We start from the raw sequence: 20,263 nt of genomic DNA on the forward strand, positions 1-20,263 counted from the left end.
GCCGAGTGATATGGAGCACTTTTTCATGTGTCTGTTCGCCATCTGGATGTCTTCTTTGCAGAAATGTCTGTTCATGTCTTCTGCCCATTTCTTGATTGGATTATTTGTTCTTTGAGTGTTGAGTTTGCTAAGTTCTTTATAGATTCTGGACACTAGTCCTTTATCTGATATGTCATTTGCAAATATCTTCTCCCATTCTGTCAGTTGTCTTTTGATTTTGTTAACTGTTTCCTTTGCTGTGCAAAAGCTTTTGATCTTGATGAAATCCCAGTAGTTCATTTTTTCCCTTGCTTCCCTTGCCTTTTGCGTTGTTCCTAGGAAGATGTTGCTGCGGCAGAGGTCGAAGAGGTTGCTGCCCGTGTTCTCCTCAAGGATTTTGATGGATTCCTTTCGTACATTGAGATCCTTCATCCATTTTGAGTCTATTTTTGTGTGTGGTGTAAGGAAATGGTCCAATTTCATTTTTCTGCATGTGGCTGTCCAATATTCCCAGCACCATTTATTGAAAAGGCTGTCTTTTTTCCATTGGACATTCTTTCCTGCTTTGTCGAAGATTAGTTGACCATAGATTTGAGGGTCTATTTCTGGGCTCTCTATTCTGTTCCATTGATCTATGTGTCTGTTTTTGTGCCAGTACCATGCTGTCTTGATGATGACAGCTTTGTAATAGAGCTTGAAGTCCGGAATTGTGATGCCACCAACGTTGGCTTTCTTTTTCAATATCCCTTTGGCTATTGGAGGTCTTTCTGGTTCCATATAAATTTTAGCATTATTTGTTCCATTTCTTTGAAAAAGATGGATGGTACTTTGATAGGAATTGCATTAAATGTGTAGATTGCTTTAGGTAGCATAGACATTTTCACAATATTTATTCTTCCAATCCAGGAGCATGGAACATTTTTCCATTTCTTTGTGTCTTCCTCAATTTCTTTCATGAGTACTTTATAGTTTTCTGAGTATAGATTCTGTGTCTCTTTGGTTAGGTTTATTCCTAGGTATCTTATGGTTTTGGATGCAATTGTAAATGGGATTGACTCCTTAATATCTCTTTCTTCTGTCTTGCTGTTGGTGTAGAGAAATGCAACTGATTTCTGTGCATTGATTTTATATCCTGACACTTTACTGAATTCCTGTATAAGTTCTAGCAGTTTTGGAGTGGAGTCTTTTGGGTTTTCCACATATAGTATCATATCATCTGCAAAGAGTGATAATTTGACTTCTTCTTTGCCGATTTGGATGCCTTTAATTTCCTTTTGTTGTCTGATTGCTGAGGCTAGGACCTCTAGTACGATGTTGAATAGCAGTGGTGATAATGGACATCCCTGCCGTGTTCCTGACCTTAGCGGAAAAGCTTTCAGTTTTTCTCCATTGAGAATGATATTTGCGGTGGGTTTTTCATAGATGGCTTTGATGATATTGAGGTATGTGCCCTCTATCCCTACACTTTGAAGAGTTTTGATCAGGAAGGGATGTTGTACTTTGTCAAATGCTTTTTCAGCATCTATTGAGAGTATCATATGGTTCTTGTTCTTTCTTTTATTGATGTGTTGTATCACATTGACTGATTTGCGGATGTTGAACCAACCTTGCAGCCCTGGAATAAATCCCACTTGGTCGTGGTGAATAATCTTTTTAATGTACTGTTGAATCCTATTGGCTAGTATTTTGTTGAGTATTTTCGCATCTGTGTTCATCAAGGATATCGGTCTATAGCTCTCTTTTTTGGTGGGATCCTTGTCTGGTTTGGGGATCAAGGTGATGCTGGCCTCATAAAATGAGTTTGGAAGTTTTCCTTCCATTTCTATTTTTTGGAACAGTTTCAGAAGAATAGGAATTAGTTCTTCTTTAAATGTTTGGTAGAATTCCCCCGGGAAGCCGTCTGGCCCTGGGCTTTTGTTTGTTTGGAGATTTTTAATGACTGTTTCAATCTCCTTACTGGTTATGGGTCTGTTCAGGCTTTCTATTTCTTCCTGGTTCAGTTGTGGTAGTTTATATGTTTCTAGGAATGCATCCATTTCTTCCAGATTGTCAAATTTATTGCCGTAGAGTTGCTCATAGTATGTTCTTATAATAGTTTGTATTGCTTTGGTGTTAGTTGTGATCTCTCCTCTTTCATTCATGATTTTATTTATTTGGGTCCTTTCTCTTTTCTTTTTGATAAGTCGCCTGGCCCCGATTTTTAACCATAGTTCGCTTTGTCCCTTCACTCTTCCCTAGGGCTCTGATTTGGAATTCCTCTTTTGGTGGGACACCTGAGGTAACAAACCTGAAAGGAGTCCTCCCATCCCACAGATTGACGAAAAACAATTGGGATCGGGCCTAATCCACAGAGATGAAGATTCGTCCATGGCCCCTGAGGCCTCCCCGACATTCCACGGCCAACGCTGATACAAAATCCAGAGACAAAAGAATGAGCAAGCGCCTCAAACTCGCTGTTTCTTCATATCCTGAAGAGTTCTTCTCATGGTTTGTCGATCGGGTCCGCCATACCTACATCCGCAAACCTTAGCTGAGTTTGTGTTTTTAGACTTCTGTCCTCAATGTCCTGGGCAACACACACTCCAGACTGGGCCCCTGGAGTCACACATTAGGACTGCGCCTACCCAATCCATGGGAATTCTGCCCATTCCATTGTCACAAACCGTACAAATTAGGAGAACCCTCCAAAGTCCCTGAGGCCATCCCAATAGTGTAGGTCACCCGGCACAAACAAGGGCGGTCTGACACCAGCTGAGCAACTATCTCCACTCATTCCATAGATGGATGTCCCCAGAGAAGAAGATTGAACCAGACAGGACCCTAGGCCATAATCGGATCCATTGCTTTGGTTTACAGGCATGTCTCCTCAAAAGCCTGGATTCCAATATTAGCATAGGGGTTTTCCTGAGGCACCCATCAGAACAAATCTCGTCTCCACAAGGAAACTTGTGTATGGGAGCTATGTCAAAAGCTTAGGAGAATACATCAGGGTCCCGGTGCCACCGCCTCATTCCAAGGCCCTCATGGATACAAACACACTTTAGGACCCATCCTCAGGAAAGTCCATTTCAACTCAGCCACCCAGGTTGCTCCCGCAGAGCCATCAGATCTAAACTGCCTTGTTGCTAGGAGACAATTGCAATGCGAGGCGCTCGTCCCAGGCATCCATCCTCGAACGGTGCCCTGGAGTCATTCCATATGGGATGTCCTGGACCTGTCCAACAGGTCTCAATTGTCCCGCAGAAGGAATCCTTGAAGGGGGCATCCCACAACTCCCAACGTGGGAAAACCTCCATGGCCTCGAGATTTCGCTCCCTTCCTGAAGGGTCTATCATGCACAAAAACTCCAACCTGAGCCAACGTCTGATACTCGCTCTGACTTCAGATGCATGAGATCTTGGTTCCGATGTGTAGGGGGTACCTGCCGTGCCCTCGCCCTGAAACCCAAGTCTAGCTTGTGTTCTCAGACTTCCGTCCTAACACTCCTGGTCCGAAGCACTCAAGTTTGGCAATTCCGGACCCACAATGCAGCACTCTGCCTGCCCTCTAGAAAAAAAAAATATATATATATTGCCTAATGAGCTGCAACCTACACGGCACTCGAATGTACCCAAATTATATAGTCTAACCTGGGCACTAATGCACTTTCTGACACAACCTGAGCCCGGACCTCCTGACCAACACCCAGACAGCTGACCGCACACTGAGCACATCAGACCTGCCATGGCCTTAGGTCATCATCTCTTCCCTACCTCAGTTTTCAGGCTTCAGAACCTAGACCTTATCTCCAATCACTGCCCAGGGGTGACTGTGATGCAGAAATCAGAACTCTTCCTTACCCATGGCAAGAAACCTTGTGGTTGGCATGTTGTCCAACATTCAGTTTAGGAGAATCCAGCATTCAACCTGAGGCCCCGCCCATTCTTGAGTGCAACGAGGGCATAAACACGCATTGTGACCCTCAGCGTGAGTCCTGTCCTCTAGTACGTCCTCTCAGTGGCTGGACCATTAGATGTCATAATGGGCTTGACATGTCCCTAGGCCCCAATTTTTAAACCAGATTTCTGGTTGTCCAGTCGCCCCTCCCCAGGGCTCTACTCTGGAATCCCTCATTTGGTGGGACACCTGAGGTTGAAAAACAAAACAACACAAATCAACAACAACATCACAATGGACTTCTTCCATCCACAGAATGACCCCAAACTCTTTGGACGGGGCCAAACCCCCAGAGGGTAAGACTCGTCCATTTCCCATGAAGTCACCCGGAAATTTCACGACCATGAGTGACACGATATCCAGAGACAAAAACTTGAGCAAGAGCCTCACACTCGCCCTTTTTTCATATCCCGAAGAGTTCTCCTCATGGTCTGTAGATCAGTCCTGCCATACCTATGACCCGAAACATAAGCCGAGTTTGTGTTTTCAGACAACTGTCCAAACAGCACTGGCCTACACACACTACAGGCTCAGGCCCCTGGAGCCAAACCTGACGACTATGCCAGCCTTACCCAAGGGAATTGTATGTGCCCATTCCAATGGCCACAACCCTACTAAGAGGATAAACCTCCAAAGTCCCTGAGGCCATCCCAATATTTTTGGCTTCCCCTGACAAACAGGGGCAATCTGGGCCCATCTGAGCACCTGCCGGCACTCAGACCCGTAGACTGATGTCTCCAGAGGTAAAAAGGCATGAACAGGCCCCTAGGCACCTATCGGATCCATTGCTTTGGTTTCCAGGCATGTCTCCTCAGAGGAATGGATTTCATTAACAGCATATGGCTGTTTCTTGACTCACCCATTAGAACAAATCTCACCTACACATGCGAAACTTGCACGATGGAGCTATCTGAAAGCCTCTCTTTAGGAGAACCCTTCAGGGCCCCAGTTCCACTGCTTCATTCCAAGGTCTCCATAGACAAAAAATCATATTAGGACACATCACGGGAGAGACCATTTCAACTCAGCCACCTCGGTTGCTCCCCCAGATCCAGAAGATCTAACCTGTCTTGTTGCTTGGAGACAATTGGAATGTGTGGTGGGCTACCCAGCCATCCATCCTTAGAACCCTGCTCGGAATCGTTGTTCTGGAGCCAACCAACAGGTCTCAATTGTCCTGCAGAAGAATCTTTGCAGTTGGGAGCTTCTCGCAACTCCCATCGTGGGAAAACCCCCATGGCCTCGTGATCCACCCCCCCTTCAAGAAGGGGCCATCAGGGAGAGAATGTCCAACCTGAGCGATCGTCTTTCCTCGCCCTGACTTCAGATGCTCGAGATCTCGATTCAGGTCTCACGCAGAAACCTAGGCCTAGCTTGGGTTCTCAGACTTCCGTCCTCAGACTACTGGCCCACGAGCCCTCCAGTTTGGCAATCCAGAACTACAATGCAGCACTCTGCCTGTCCTCCAGAAGAAAAACATTGCCCTCTGGGGCTACCCAGAATCCTCAAATGAGGATCCACCTGCACGCCATTTGGCTGTACCCCAAATATATAGGCTGACCTGGGCACTAATGCCCTTTCTGACACAGCCTGAGCCTGGACCTCCTGGCCCCACCCAGACAGTTGGCCGCACACTGAGCACAACGGACCCGCCATGGCCTTAGGTCGTCAATCTTCTCAATCTCGGTTTTCAGGCTTCAGAACCTAGACCTTATCTCCAATCATGGCTCGGGTTTGAAAATGATGCAGAAATCAGAACTCTTTCCCCATGGCAAGAAACCTTGTGGTTGGCATGTTGTCCAATGTTCAGTGTAGGAGAAACCAGCATTCAACCTGAGGCCCCACCCATTCTTGAGTGCGACGAGGGCATAAACACGCATTGTGACCCTCAGCGTGAGTCCTGTCCTCTAGTACGTCCTCTCACTGGCTGGACCATTAGATGTCATAATGGGCTTGACATGTCCCTAGGCCCCAATTTTTAAACAGATTTTTTGTTGTCCAGTCGCCCCTACCCAGGGCTTTACTCTGGAATCCCTCAGTTTTGGGCCACCTGAGGTTAAAATACAAAACAAAACAAATCAACAACAACAGACAACGGACTTCTTCCATCCCACAGAATGACCCCAAACTCTTTGGACGGGGCCAAAATCCCCAGAGAGTAAGACTCGTCCATTTCCCATGAAGTCACCCGGAAATTTCACGACCATGAGTGACACGATATCCAGAGACAAAAACTTGAGCAAGAGCCTCACACTCGCCCTTTTTTCATATCCCGAAGAGTTCTCCTCATGGTCTGTAGATCAGTCCTGCCATACCTATGACCCAAAACATAAGCCGAGTTTGTGTTTTCAGACAACTGTCCAAACAGCACTGGCCTACACACACTACAGGCTCAGGCCCCTGGAGCCAAACCTGACGACTATGCCAGCCCTACCCAAGGGAATTGTATGTGCCCATTCCAATGGCCACAACCCTACTAAGAGGATAAACCTCCAAAGTCCCTGAGGCCATCCCAATATTTGTGGCTTCCCCTGACAAACAGGGGCAATCTGGGCCCATCTGAGCACCTGCCGGCACTCAGACCCGTAGACTGATGTCTCCAGAGGTAAAAAGGCACGAACAGGCCCCTAGGCACCTATCGGATCCATTGCTTTGGTTTCCAGGCATGTCTCCTCAGAGGAATGGATTTCATTAACAGCATATGGCTGTTTCTTGACTCACCCATTAGAACAAATCTCATCTACACATGGGAAACTTGCACGATGGAGCTGTGTGAAAGCCTCTCTTTAGGAGAACCCCTCAGGGCCCCAGTGCCACCGCTTCATTCCAAGGTCTCCATAGACGCAAAATCATATTAGGACACATCACGGGAGAGACCATTTCAACTCAGCCACCTCGGTTGCTCCCCCAGATCCAGAAGATCTAACCTGTCTTGTTGCTTGGAGACAATTGGAATGCGTGGTGGGCTACCCAGCCATCCATCCTTAGAACCCTGCTCGGAATCGTTGTCCTGGAGCCAACCAACAGGTCTCAATTGTCCTGCAGAAGAATCTTTGCAGTTGGGAGCTTCTCGCAACTCCCATCGTGGGAAAACCCCCATGGCCTCGTGATCCACCCCCCCTTCAAGAAGGGGCCATCAGGGAGAGAATGTCCAACCTGAGCGATCGTCTTTCCTCGCACTGACTTCAGATGCTCGAGATCTCGATTCAGGTCTCACGCAGAAACCTAGGCCTAGCTTGGGTTCTCAGACTTCCGTCCTCAGACTACTGGCCCACGAGCCCTCCAGTTTGGCAATCCAGAACTACAATGCAGCACTCTGCCTGTCCTCCAGAAGAAAAACATTGCCCTCTGGGGCTACCCAGAATCCTCAAATGAGGATCCACCTGCACGCCATTTGGCTGTACCCCAAATATATAGCCTGACCTGGGCACTAATGCCCTTTCTGACACAGCCTGAGCCTGGACCTCCTGGCCCCACCCAGATCAGTTGGCCGAACACTAAGCACAACGGACCCGCCATGGCCTTAGGTCGTCAATCTTCTCAATCTCGGTTTTCAGGCTTCAGAACCTAGACCTTATCTCCAATCATGGCTCGGGTTTGAAAATGATGCAGAAATCAGAACTCTTTCCCCATGGCAAGAAACCTTGTGGTTGGCATGTTGTCCAATGTTCAGTGTAGGAGAAACCAGCATTCAACCTGAGGCCCCACCCATTCTTGAGTGCGACGAGGGCATAAACACGCATTGTGACCCTCAGCGTGAGTCCTGTCCTCTAGTACGTCCTCTCACTGGCTGGACCATTAGATGTCATAATGGGCTTGACATGTCCCTAGGCCCCAATTTTTAAACAGATTTTTTGTTGTCCAGTCGCCCCTACCCAGGGCTCTACTCTGGAATCCCTCAGTTTTGGGCCACCTGAGGTTGAAATACAAAACAAAACAAAACAACAACAGACAACGGACTTCTTCCATCCCACAGAATGACCCCAAACTCTTTGGACGGGGCCAAAATCCCCAGAGAGTAAGACTCGTCCATTTCCCATGAAGTCACCCGGAAATTTCACGACCATGAGTGACACGATATCCAGAGACAAAAACTTGAGCTAGAGCCTCACACTCGCCCTTTTTTCATATCCCGAAGAGTTCACCTCATGGTCTGTACATCAGTCCTGCCATACCTATGACCTGAAACATAAGCCGAGTTTGTGTTTTCAGACAACTGTCCAAACAGCCGTGGCCTACACATCCTACAGGCTCAGGCCCTGGAGCCAAACCTGACGACTGTGCTTGCCCTCTCCAAGGGAATTGTATGTGCCCATTCGATTGGCCACAACACTACTAATAGGATAAACCTCCAAAGTCCCTGAGGCCATCCCATTATTTATGGTTTCCCAGGACAATCAGGGGCAATCTGGGCCCATCTGTGCACCTATCTGCACCTAGACCAGTAGACTGATATCCCCAGAGGTAAAAAGGAACGAACAGGCCCCTAGGCACCTATCGGATCCATTGGTTTGGATTTCAGGCATCTCTCCTCAGAGGCCTGGATTTCAATAACAGCATATGGCTGTTTCTTGACTCACCCATCAGAACAAATCTCATCTACACATTGGAAACTTGCACGATGGAGCTGTGTGAAAGCCTCTCTTTAGGATAACCCTTCAGGGCCCAGTGCCACCGCTTCATTCCAAGGTCTCCATAGACGCAAAATCATATTAGGACACATCCACGGGAGAGTCCATTTCAACTCAGCCTCCTCGGTTGCTCCCCCAGATCCAGCAGATCTAACCTGTCTTGTTGCTTGGAGACAATTGGAATGCGAGGTGGGCTACCCAGACATCCATCCTTAGAACCCTGCTCGGAATCGTTGTCCTGGAGCCAACCAACAGGTCTCAATTGTCCTGCAGAAGAATCTTTGCAGTTGGGAGTTTCTCACAACTCCCATCGTGGGAAAACACCCATGGACTCGTGATCCAACCCCCTTCAAGAAGGGGCCATCAGGGACAGAATGTCCAACCTGAGCGATCGTCTGATCCTCGCCCTGACTTCAGATGCAGGAGATCTCGATTCAGGTCGGTCTGTAGATTGTGCCTGCCATATCCTCACCCAGAAACCTAGGCCTAGCTTGGGTTCTCAGACGTCCGTCCTCAGACTACTGGCCCACAAGCCCTCCAGTTTGGCAATCCAGAACTACAATGCAGCACTCTGCCTGTCCTCCAGAAGAAAAACATTGCCCTCTGGGCCTAAACAGAAACCCTAATGAGGATCAGCCTGCACGCCATTTGGCTGTACCCCAAATATATAGGCTGACCTGGGCACTAATGCCCTTTCTGACACTGCCTGAATCTGGACCTCCTGGCCCCACCCAGACAGCTGGCCGCACACTGAGCACATCGGACCCGCCATGGCCTTAGGTCGTCATCTCTTCTCAACCTCGGTTTTCAGGCTTCAGAACCTAGACCTTATCTCCAATCAAGGCCCGGGTTTGAAAATGATGCAGAAATCAGAACTCTTTCCCCATGGCAAGAAACCTTGTGTTTGGCATGTTGTCCAAGGTTCAGTGTAGCTGAAACCAGTGTGGTCCATGAGGCACCGCTCATGCTTGCGGGCCACATTGGTCACAAACACACATTGTGACCCACAGCCTGAGCCCAGTCCTCAGGGAAGGCCTCTCAGTGGCTGGATGGAGAGACAGCATATTGGGCTTGCCATTCCCCTAGGCCCCAATTTTTAACCATATTTCGGGTTGTCTCTTCACTCTTCCCCATGGCTCTGCTTTGGAATTCCTCTTTTGGTGGGACCCCTGATGTAACAAACCTGAAAGGAGTCCACCCATCCCACAGATTGACGGAAAACAATTGGGATCGGGCCAAATCCACAGAGAGCAAGATTCGTCCATGGCCCATGAGGCCTCCCCAACGTTCAACGGGCATCGCTGATACAAAATCCAGAGACAAAAGCCGGAGCACACGCCTCAGACTCGCTCATTCTTCATATCCTGAAGAGTTCTTCAGAAAAGAACATACACGGCACTCGAATGCACCCGAAATATATAGTCTAACCTGGGCACTATGCACTGTCTGACAACCTGAGCCGGCCTCGAGACCAACACCCAGACAGCTGACCGCACACTGAGCACTTCAGGCCCGGCATGGCCTTAGGTCATCATCTCTTCCCTACCTCTGTTTTCAGGCTTCAGAACCTAGACCTTATCTCCAATCACTGCCCAGGGGTGACTGTGATGCAGAAATCAGAACTCTTTCTTACCTATGGAAAGAAACCTTGTGGTTGGCATGTTGTGCAACGTTCAGTGTAGGAGAAACCAGCATTCACCCTGAGGCCCCGCCCATTCTTGAGTGCGACGAGGGCATAAAAACGCATTGTGACCCTCAGCGTGAGTCCTGTCCTCTAGTACGTCCTAACAGTGGCTGGACCATTAGATGTCATAATGGGATTGACATGTCCCTAGGCTCCATTTTTTAACCAGATTTCTGGTTGTCCAGCGTCCCTCCCCAGGGCTCTACTCTGGAATCCCTCATTTGGTGGGACACCTGAGGTTGAAAAACAAAACAAAACAAATCAACAACAACAGAACAACGGATTTCTTCCATCCCACAGAATGATCCCAAACTCATTGGACTGGGTCAAACCCCCAGAGAGTAAGACTCTTCCATTTCCCATGAAGTCACCCGGAAATTTCACGACCATGAGTGAAATGATATCCAGAGACAAAAACTTGAGAAAGAGCCTCACCCTCGCCCTTTACTCATATCCCGAAGAGTTCTCCTCATGGTCTGTAGATCAGTCCTGCCATACCTATGACCCGAAACATAAGCCGAGTTTGTGTTTTCAGACAACTGTCCAAACAGCCCTGGCCTACACACCCTACAGGATCAGGCCCCTGGAGCCAAACCTGACGACTGTGCTTGCCCTCTCCAAGGGAATTGTATGTGCCCATTCCAATGGCCACAACCCTACTAAGAGTATAAACCTCCAAAGTCCCTGAGGCCATCCCAATATTTGAGGCTTCCCAGGACAAACAGGGGCAATCTGGGCCCATCTGAGCACCTACCGGCTCTCAGACCCGTAGACTGATGTCCCCAGAGGCAAAAAGGAACCAACATGCCCCTAGGCACCTATCGGATCCATGGCTTTGGTTTCCAGGCATCTCTCCTCAGAGGCCTTGATTTTAAAAACAGCATATGGCTGTTTCTTGACTCACCCATCAAACAAATCTCATCTACACATGGGACACTTGCACGATGGAGCTGTGTGAAAGCCTCTCTTTAGGAGAAACCTTCAGGGCCTCAGGGCCACCACTTCATTCCACGGTCTCCATAGACACAAAATCATATTAGGACACATCCACGGGAGAGTCCATTTCAACTCAGCCACCTCGGTTACTCCCCCAGATCCAGCAGATCTAACCTGTCTTGTTGCTTGGAGACAATGGAATGCGTGGTGGGCTACCCAGCCATCCATCCTTAGAACCCTGCTCGGAATCGTTGTCCTGGAGCCAACCAACAGGTATCAATTGTCCTGCAGAAGAATCTTTGCAATTGGGAGCTTCTCACAACTCCCATCGTGGAAAAACCCCCATGGCCTCGTGATCCGCCCCCCCTTCAGGAAGGGGCCATCTGGGACAGAATGTCCATCCTGAGTGATAGTCTGATCGTCGCCTGACTTCAGATGCTCGAGATCTCGATTAAGGTCTCACCCAGAAACCTAGGCCTAGCTTGGGTTCTTAGACTTCCTTCCTCAGACTACTGGCCCACAAGCTCTCCAGTTTGGCAATCCAGAACTACAATGCAGCACTCTGCCTGTTCTCCAGAAGAAAAACATTGCCCTCTGGGCCTACCCAGAATCCCCAAATGAGGATTAACCTGCACGCCATTTGGCTGTACCCCACATATATAGGCTGACCTGGGCACTAATGCGCTTTCTGACACAGCCTGAGCCCCGACCTCCTGGCCCCACCCAGACAGCTGGCCGCACACTGAGCACAACTGACCTGCTATGGCCTTAGGTCGTCATCTCTTCTCAATCTCGGTTTTCAGGCTTCAGAACCTAGACCTTATCTCCAATCACGGCACGGGTTTGAAAATGATGTAGAAATCAGAACTCTTTCCCCATGGCAAGAAACCTTGTGGTTGGCATGTTGTCCAAGGTTCAGTGTAATTGAAACATGTGTGACCCATGAGGCCCCGCCCATGCTTGCAGGCCACATTGGCCACAAACACACATTGTGACCCTCAGCCTGAGCCCAGTCCTCAGGTAAGGCCTCTCAGTGGCTGGATGGAGAGACAGCATATTGGGCTTGCCATGCCCCTAGGCCCCAATTTTTAACCATAGTTCGGGTTGTCCCTTCACTTTTCCCCTGGGCTCTGCTTTGGAATTCCTCTTTTGGTGGGACCCTTGATGTAACAAACCTGAAAGGAGTCCTCCCATCCCACAGATTGACGGAAAACAATTGGGATCGGGCCAAATCCACAGAGAGCAAGATTCGTCCATGGCCCATGAGGCCTCCCCAACATTCCACGGCCATCGCTGATATAAAATCCAGAGACAAAAGCCTGAGCACACGCCTCAGACTCGCTCATTCTTCATAACCTGAAGAGTTCTTCAGATAAGAACCTACACGGCACTCGAAGGCACCCAAAATATATAGTCTAACCTGGGCACTAATGCACCGTCTGACAACCTGAGCCCGGACCTCGTGACCAACACCCAGACAGCTGACCGCACACTGAGCACTTCAGACACGCCATGGCCTTAGGTCATCATCTCTTCCCTACCTCAGTTTTCAGGCTTCAGAACCTAGACCTTATCTCCAATCACTGCCCAGGGGTGACTGTGATGCAGAAATCAGAACTCTTCCTTACCCATGGCAGGAAACCTTGTGGTTGGCATGTTGTCCAAATTTCAGTGTAGGAGAAACCAGCATTCACACTGAGGCCCCGCCCATCTTGAGTGCGAGGAGGGCATAAACACGCATTGTGACCCTCAGCGTGAGTCCTGTCCTCTAGTACGTCCTCTCAGTGGCTGGACCATTAGATGTCATAATGGGCTTGACATGTCCCTAGGCCCCAATTTTTAACCAGATTTCTGGTTGTCCAGTCGCCCCTCTCCAGGGTTCTACTCTGGTATCCTTCATTTGGTGGGACACCTGAGGTTGAAAAACAAAACAAAACAAATCAACAACAACAGCACAACGGACTTCTTCCATCCGACAGAATGACCCCAAACTCTTTGGACAGGGCCAAACACCCAGAGAGTAAGACTCGTCCATTTCCCAAGAAGTCACCTGGAAATTTCACGACCATGAGTGACACGATATCCAGAGACAAAAACTTGAGCAAGAGCCTCACACTCGCCCTTTTATCATATCCCAGAGTGTTCTCCTCATGGTCTGTAGATCAGTCCTGCCATACCTATGACCCGAAACATAAGGCGAGTTTGTGTTTTCAGACAACTGTCCAAACAGCCCTGGCCTACACACCCTACAGGCTCAGGCCCCTGGAGCCTAACCTGAGGACTGTGCTTGCCCTCTCCAAGGGAATTGTGTGTGCCCATTCCAATGGCCACAACCCTACTAATAGGATAAACCTCCAAAGTCCCTGAGGCCATCCCAATATTTGTGGCTTCCCTGGACAAACAGGGGCAATCTGGGCCCATGAGCACCTACCGGCACTCAGACCCGGAGACTGATGTCCCCAGAGGTAAAAAGGAACGAACAGGCCCATAGGCACCTATCGGATCTATTGCTTTCGTTTCCAGGCATCTCTCCTTAGAGATCCTTAGAACCCTTAGAACCCTGCTCTTGCGTCGTTCCTTATGGGACGTCCTTGAGCCATCTAACAGATGTCGACTGTCCCACAGGAGTCCTTGTTCATGGACCACCTCACAACTCATATCATGGAAAGCTTCCAAGGTCACATGATGCCCCCAATCTAAATGAAGTCAGATCATGGAAAGAAACTCCAACCTGAGCCAACGGCTGATCTTCGCCTTGACTTCAGATGCACGTGATCTTGATTAAGCTCTTCAGAGTGCACCTGCTGTACCCTCACCCCAAAACCTAAGCATAGCTAGTGTTCTCAGACTTCCGTCCTCACTCTCCTGGACCACACGCCCTCCATTTTGGGATTTCCGATGACACAGTGCTGCACTCTGCCTGCCCTCTAGAAGAAAAACGTTGCCCTATGGGTCTACCCAGAAACCTCAAATGAGGATAAACCTGCATGCCACTCAATTGTACACCAATTATATAGTCTAGCCTGTGCACTAATGCCCTGTCTGACACAACCTGAGGCCTGAATTCCCAACCGACACCCAGACAGCTTGCCGTACACTGAGAACATCTGAACCGCCATGGCCTTAGGTTGCCATCTCTTTCCAACCTGGTTTTCAGGCTACAGAAACCTAGACCTTATCTCTACTCATTTCCCATGGGTGAACGTGAGGCAGAAATCATAACTCCTCCTTCCCTCTCGCCAGAATCCTGTGGTTGGCATCTTATCCAAAGTTCAGTGTAGGATCCCTGTAGGGCCTACAGGAGTAGTAGTAGGGCCCCTGAGTGTAGTGTAGGGTCCCTGAGGCCCTGCCCATGCTTAAGAGCTGCGGTGGGCACAAACACACATTGGGACACTCAGTTTGAACCCTGTCCTCAAGTAAAGCCTCTCAGTGGCTGGACCATGAGCCCACATATGGGGCCTGCCATGCCCCAAGTCACCCAATCTTAACCAGATGTAGAGACATCTAGTCACCCCTACTCAGGGCTCTGCTCTGGAATCCCTCTTTGGTGGGACATTTGAGGTAAGTAAACACAGAAAGGATTCCTCCCACCCACAGAATGACCCCAATCACTTGGGATTAGGCCATCCCCAGAGAGAAAGACTCCTCCATGGCCCATGAGGCCAGCCCGACATTCCACGGCCACTATTGACACAAAATCCAGAGACATAAGCCTCACCCTTAGGTCATAGCCCAAAAAATTCTCCTCATAGTATGTAGATCGGGCCTGCCATACCTACGTCCCCAAACCGTGTTTCAGACTTCTATCCTGACATCCCTGTCTCACACACCCTCCAGGCTGAGGCCCCTGGAGCCACACCTCAGGACTGTGCCTGCCCTCTCCAAGGAAATTCTTCCCATTCCATTGGCCACAACCCTACAGATTAGGAGAAACCTCCAAAGTCCCAGAGGCCATTCCAATAGTGTAGGCCGCCCAGTACAAAGAGGGCTGATCTGTCACAAGCTGAGCAACGACCTCAACTCACCCGTAGACAGATATCCCAAGAGAAAGGTATTAAACTGGACAGGCCCCTAGAACGTAATTGGTTCCATTGCTTTTGTTTCTAAGCATCTCTCCTCAGAGGCCTGTTTTCCAATACCAGCATATGGGGGATTCCAGAGATACCAATCAGAACAAATCTTGTCTCCACATGGGAAACTTATCCTTTGGAGCTCTGTAAAAACCTCCAGTTAGGAGAAAGCTTCAGGTAACCGGAGCCACCGCCCTATTCCAAGGTCTCCATGGACACAAACCCGCATTATGACCATTCGGCAGGAGAGTACATTTCAACTCAGCCCCGTTGATTACTCCCCCAGAGCCAGAATATCAAACCTGCCTTGTCGCTAGGAGACAACTTGAATGCAATGCAGACTCTCTAGGCATCCATCGTTGGAATCCTGCTCTGGCGCCGTTCCATATTGGATGTCCTGGGAGCCTTCCAACAGGTCTTGACTGCCCTGCAGAAGGAATCCTTGCAGATTGGAGCATCTCACAACTCCTATCGTGGGAAAACCTACATGGCCTCATGAGATGCTCCCCTTTATAAAGGGGCCATCATGGACAGAAACTCCAACCTGAGCCAACTTCTGATCCATTGCTTTGGTTTCTATGTATCTCTCCTCAGAGGCCTGGTTTCCAATATCAGAATATGGGGGTTTCCTAAGGAAACAATCAGAACAGATCTCATCTCCACATGAGAAACTTGCTCTTTGGAGCTGTGTCAATACCTCAGGTTAGGAGGATCCTTCAGGGCGCTGGCACCATGGCCCAATTCCAAGGTCTCCAAGGACACAAACTTACTTTATGATCCATCCTCAGGAGAGTCCATTTCAAATCAGCCCCCTCGGCTGCTCACCCAGAGCCAGCAGATCAAACCTGCCTTGTCACTAGGAGACAGTTGGAATGCGAGGTGGGCTGCCCAGGCATCCATCCTTAGAACCCTGCTCTGGAGAATTTCTTAATGGGACGTCTTGAATCCAACCAACCTGTCTTGACTGTCTCGCAGAATGAATCCTTGTGGTTTGAAGCATCACACAATCCCACTGTGAGAAAACCTCCATTTCCTCATGATGCCCCACACCTTCATACATGGGCCATCATGGACAGAAACTCCATCCTAAGCCAAAGTCTGATCCGCGCCCTGAATTCAGAAGCACGAGATCTCGATTCAGCACTTGAGAGTGTGCCTGCTGTGCCCTCGCCCTGAAACCGAAGCCTAACTTGTGTTCTCAGACTTCCGTCTTCACAATCCTGGCCACACCCCTCCAGTTTGGCAATTCTGGAGACACAATGCAGCACTCTGCCTGCCCTCCAGAAGAAAAATGTTGCCCTATAGGGCTAACCAGAAACGCCAAATGAGTAACAACCTGCATGCCACTCGACCATAGCCCAATTATACAATCTAGCCTGTGCACTAAAGCCCTGTCTGACACAGCCTGAAGGCTGACCTCCAGTCCAACACCCAGACAGCTGGCCGTACACTGAGCATATCAAACCCACAATGGCTTTCGGCCATCATCTCTACCCAACCTCAGTTTTCACCTTCAGAACCTAGACCTTATCTCCACTCACTGCTCAGGAGTGAACGTGATACAAGAATCAGAACTTCTCCTTCGCCATGGCAAGAAACCTTGTGGTTGGCATGTGGTCCAACGTTCATTGTAGGAGAAAGCAGCATGGACTATGAGGCCCCACCTATCCCTGAGGGCTACAATTTGCACAAACACACATTGTGACCCTCAGCGTGAGCCCTATCCTCATGTAAAGCCTCTTAGTGACTGGAACAACAGCCCACATATGGGGCTTGCCAAGCCCCTAGTCCCCCAATCTCAACCAGAGTTAGAGATGTCTAGTCACCCCTACTCAGGGCACTGCTCTGGAATCCCTCTTTGGTGGGACACCTGAGGTAAAAAAAAAAAAATACAGAAAGGACTCTTCCCATCCACAGAATGATCCCAACCTTCAGGGCTCTGGTGCCACTGCCCCATACCAAGGTCTCAATGGACTCAAACCAACATTAAGACCATCCTCAGAAAAGTCCATTTCAACTCATTTAAGACCATCATCAGGAAAGTCCATTCCAACTCAGCCCCCTCTGATGCTACCCCAAGCCAGCAGATCAAACGTTTCTTGTTGCTGGGAGACGATTGGAATTGAGGCTGTCTGCCCAGGCATCCATACTTAGAACCCTGTTCTGGAAAAATACCTTATGAGACGTCCTGGAGCCATCCAACAAATCTTAATTGTACCACAGAAGGAATCCTTGCAGTTTGGAGCATCTCACAACTCTAATAGTGGGAAAACCCCTATGGCCTCATAATGCCCCCCCCCTTCATGAAGGGGCCAACATGGACAGAAACTCCAACCTGAGCCAAAGTCTGATCCTCGACCTGACTTCAGACTCATGAGATCTCAATTCAGCTCTGTAGAGTGTGCCTGCCTTGTCCATTCCCCGAAACCTAAGCCTAGCTTGTGTTCTCAGACTTCCGTCCTCACTCTCCTGGCCCACAAGCCCTCCAGTTTGGGAATTCCAAAGCCACAATGCAGCACTCTGCCTGCCCTCCAGAAGAAAAACTTTGCCCTATGCTGCTAATAAGAAACCCCAAATGATTATCTAATGCATGCCACTCGACTGTAAAGCAATTATACAGCCTACCCTGAATACGAATGCCCTGTCTGGCACAGCCTGAGACAAGACATCCCAAACGACACCTAGACAGCTGGCTCCAACCTGGACACAAGGGACCCGCTATGGCTGTAGTTCGTCATCTCTTCCCAAACTCGGTTTTCAGGCTTCAGAACCTAGACCTTATCTCCAATCACTGCCCAGGGGTGAACGTGATGCAGAAATTAGAATTCCTCCTTCCCCATGGCCAGAAACCTTGTGGTTGGCATGTGGGAAAACCTGCATTGTCAGAAAGGCCACGCCAGGGCTTGAGGGCCGCCTAGGGCACAGACAAGCATTGTGACCTGTAGCGTGAGTCCCGTATTAAAGTAACGCCTCTCAGTGGCTGGACCAAGATCCTGCATATGGGGCTTGTCATATCCATAGGCCCCCAGGCTTAACCAGAGAGCGAGTATTCCAGTTGTCAGTACCCACTGCTATGCTCCAGAATCCTTCTACTGGGGGGACACATGAAGCAGAAAACAGGACTCTTCCCGTCCCACAGAATGACCCCAAACTCTTGGGGGCTGGACAAACTACCAGAGAGGGAGACTTCTACGACCCATGAGGCAACTCCTACATTAAACGGCCATTGTGGACAAAATATCCAGAGACAAAAGACTGAGCGACTGCCTCCCTCTCACCCTTCTTTCATATCCAGAGGAGCTCCCCTCACGGACTGTAGATCAGGCCTGCCATAACCTCGGCCCCAAACCTGAGCTGAGTTTGGGTTTTTGGATGTCTGTCTGAACAGCCGTGGCCCACACCGCCTCCAGCCTGGGGTCTCTGGAGCCACACCACAGAACTGTGCCTGCTCTCTCCTAAGAAACTGCCCGTTCCATTGGCCACAACTCTACAAAATAGTAGAAACCTCAAGGTCCCCAAGGACATCCCACTACCGCAAGCCCCACTGGACAAACAGGGGCATTATGACACCAGCTGAGCAACTACTACCTCCATGCAGACACACAGACTGATATCCGCAGAGACGGAAGATTGAACCAGACAGGGCCCTAGGCCCTATTATGAACTCTGTCTTTGGTGTCCAGGTATCACTCCTCAGAGGCCTGGGTTCGAAGACCAGCATATGGGGCTATCCTGAGGCACCAGACAGAACACGTCTCATCTCCGCATGGAAAGCTTCCTTGTTGGAGTTGTGTCAAACCCTTCGGGTTGGAGAATCCTGCAGAGTCCCTTAGCTACTGCCACATTCCAAGGTCTCCATGGCCATCAACCCACATTATGACTCATCCGCAGGAAAGTCCATTTAAACTCAGCCTTCTGGGTAGCTCACCCAAGAGCCCGCAGATTGAGCGTGCCTTGTCTCGACCAGGCAATGGGAAGGTGAGTTGGCGTTTCTCGGCATCCATGCTTAGGCCCCTGCTCTCGAGTCTTTCTGTATGGGGCATCCTGGAACCATCCAATAGTACTCGACTGTCCTGAAGAAGGAAACTTTGAAGTTTGGAGCAGCTCACAACTCCCAGCGTAGGGAAACCTCCCTGGCCTCATGACGCCCCCACCCCCTTCAGGAAGGGGCCGTCATGGACACAAACTCCAGCTTGAGGCAACATCTGATACTCGCCCTGACCTCAGATGCAGGAGATCTCGATTCAGCCTCTGCACAGTGGGCCCAAACCTTGTGCTACCTTGTGTTTTCAGACTTCCTTCCTCACACTCCTGGCAAACATGTCCTCAAGACTTGGAATTCTGGAACCAAAATGCAGCCCTATGCTTGCCCTCCAGAAGAAAAACATTGCTCTATGGGGATCTCCATAAACCCCAAATGAGGATCAACCTGTTCGGTTCTCGACCTCACCCCAATTGGATTGTTCGGGTTGTCCATTCATCCCTCCCCAGAGCTCTGCTTTGGAATCCCTCTTTTGGTGGGACACCTGAGGTAACAAAACTAAAAGGACTCCTCCCATCCTTCAGATTGACCCAAAACAATTGGGATTGGACCAAATTCACAGAGCGGAAGTCTCGTCCATGGCCCATGAGGCCTCCCCGAGATTCCACAGCCATCGTTGACAACAAATCCAGAGACAAAAGTCTGAGCAAGCGCCTCACACTCGCTCTTTTGTCGTATCCCGAAGAGTTCTCCTCACGGTCTGTAGATCGGGCCTGCCATACCTACTTCACAAACCTAAGCCGAGTTTGTGTTTTCAGACTTCTGTCCCCACATTCCTGGCCCACAGACCCTTCAGGCTGGGGCCCCTGGAGCCACACATCAGGACTGTGCCTGTCCATACCACGGGAATTCTGCCCATTCCATTGTCCACAATCGTACAAATTAGGAAAAACCTCCAGAGTCCCCAAGGACATCCCAATAATATAGGCCGCCCAGGACAAACAAGGGTCATCTGAAACCAGCTGACCATCTACCTCTACTCAGC

This window comes from Mustela lutreola, chromosome 5 (genome assembly GCF_030435805.1).
Source record: "Mustela lutreola isolate mMusLut2 chromosome 5, mMusLut2.pri, whole genome shotgun sequence".
Classification (NCBI taxonomy): Eukaryota; Metazoa; Chordata; class Mammalia; order Carnivora; family Mustelidae; genus Mustela; species Mustela lutreola.